Below are 2500 nucleotides of genomic sequence, written 5' to 3' on the forward strand. Positions count from 1 at the left end.
ATGGGTTTCTATGGATTCAGAATGACATGTCAGAAAAGCTCCTGTAGGTGTAATGGTCAGTTATCTCAATACTTTTGGACATATATTGTGCGTGTGCGTGTGTCTGTGATACCTAACATAAACACACCTGTATTACTAGAATTGATAGTTCACGCCACAAAAGTGAGGGGCAAACATAGAAAAGCGTGCAACCCAGCCACTGAGGATGCACAAGCCAGTGCATTCTTAGTGCAGGTCCCAAGCCAGGACAAAAGCGGAGGGTTACGTCAGGAAGGGCATCCGGCGTCAAATCTTTGCCAAATCAAATATGCGGATCATAAATAAGATTTCCATACCGGATCGGTCGAGGCCCGGGTTACCGACGACCGCCATCGGTACTGTTAACCAGCGGAGTGCCGGTGGAAACTAGGCTACTGTTGGGCGAAGGAAAAGGAGAGGGGGAAGGCATGTCCAGAGGCAGCTAGAGAGGAGGAAGGGTAGGCGTGTGGAGGTGAGAGTCAGTCGGAACTTTGAATGTTGGCACTATGGCTAGTAAAGGGAGAGAGCTGGCTGACGTGATGGAAAGAAGAAAGGTGACAAGAGACAAGGTGGAAGGGGAGTAAGGCCAGGAGTATCGCAGGTGGGTTCAAACTCTTCTACCATGGTGCGAATGGGAGGAGAAATGGGGTAGGGGTCATTCTGAAGGAAGAGTATGTCAAGAGCGTGCTGGAGGTGAACACAGTGTCAGACAGAGTGAGGATTATGAAGCTGGAAATCGAAGGTGTATTGCTGACGGTTATCAGCGCATATGCCCCGCAAGTCGGGTGTAAGATGGACGAAAAAGAAGAATTCTGGAGTTGAGTTGGACGACGTGGTGGAAAGGGGACCCAAGGAGGAGGGAGTGGTGATTGGAGCGGACTTCGATGGACACGTTGCTGAAGGGAACAGAGGTGATGAGGAGTTGATGGTAAGGTATGGAATCGAGGAGAGAAATGTGGAAGGACAGATGGTGTTCGATTTTGCGAAAAGGATGGAAATGGCTGAGGTGAATACATATTTCAAGAAGAGGGAGGAGCACAGGGTGACGACGTATACGAGTGGAGGAAAGTGCACACAGGTGGACTATATCTTGTGTAGAAGGCGCGATGTAAAAGGGATTGCATACTGCAAGGTGGTGACAGGGGAGAACGTAGCTAGGCAGCATCGGATGGTGGTCTGTAAGATGACTTTGGAGACCAACATGAGGAAGCGAGTGAAGACACAGCCGAAGATCAAATGGTGGAAGTTGAAGAAGGAAGACTGTTGTGTGGAGTTCAGGCAGGAGTTAACACAGGCACTGAGTGGTAGTGAAGAGTTGCCAGATGGCTGGGCAAGCGCTGCAGAAATAGCGAGGAAGACAGCTAGGAAGGTACTTGGTGTGTCATCGGGACAGAGGAAGGAAGACAAGGAGACTTGGCGGTGGTGGTGGTGGTGGTGGTGGTGGTGGTGGTGGTGGTGGTGGTGGTGGTGGTGGAAGGAGGAAGTAGAGCAAAGTATACAGAGGAAAAGGTTGGCAAAGAAGAAGTGGGATAGTCAGAGAGATGAAGAAAGTACACAGGAGTACAAGGAGATGCAGCGTAAAGCAAAGAGAGAGGTGGCAAAGGTAAAGGAAAAGTCGTACGGTGAGCTGTATGACAGGTTAGACACTAAGGAAGGAGAAAAAGACTTGTACAGATTGGCTAGACAGAGAGACCGAGCTGCCGAGGATGTGCGACAAGTTAGGGCGATCAAAGATACAGATGGAAATGTGCTGCCAAGCGAGGAGAGTGTGCTACGAAGTGGAAGGACTGCTTTGACGGGCTGATAAATGAAGAAAATGAGAGAGACAGAGAGAGAGAGAGAGAGAGAAAAGGTTGGTTGATTGAGAAGTACAGAGAAGGCCAGAAAGAGTTGCATTGTGTCTTTGTAGATTTACACAAAGCATACGACAGGGTGCCGAGAGAGGAGGTGTGATATTGTAGGAGGAAGTCAAGAGTTGCAGAGAAGTATGTAGGAGTGGTGCAGGCTATGTATGAGGGAAGTGTGACAATGCTGAGGTGCGTGGTTGGAATGACAGATGGGTTCAAGGTGGAGGTGGGATTACATCAAGGATCGGCTCTGAGCCCTTTCTTGGTTGCAACGGTGATGGACAGGTTGACGGACAAGATCAGGCAGGAGTCTCCATGGACGATGATGTTCGCGGATGACATTGTCATCTGTAGCGACAGTAGGGTGCAGTTCATTGTGAGGAGAGCCTGGAGAGGTGGAGGTATGCACTGGAGAGAAGAGGAACGAAAGTCAGTAGGAGCAAGACGGAATACCTACGCGTGAGGAGGTGACAAAGGCATTTCACTTTAAATACTTGGGGTCAACTGTCCAAAGTAACGGGGAGTGCAGGAGAGAGGTGAAGAAGAGAGTGCAGGCAGGCAGGCAGGCAGGCAGGCAGACGGGCAGGCAGGGTGGAGTGGGTGGAGAAGAGTGTCAGGACAGAAGGGTACCAGCA

The sequence above is a fragment of the Lampris incognitus genome, unplaced genomic scaffold, assembly GCF_029633865.1.
Source record: "Lampris incognitus isolate fLamInc1 unplaced genomic scaffold, fLamInc1.hap2 scaffold_156, whole genome shotgun sequence".
NCBI classification, from domain to species: domain Eukaryota; kingdom Metazoa; phylum Chordata; class Actinopteri; order Lampriformes; family Lampridae; genus Lampris; species Lampris incognitus.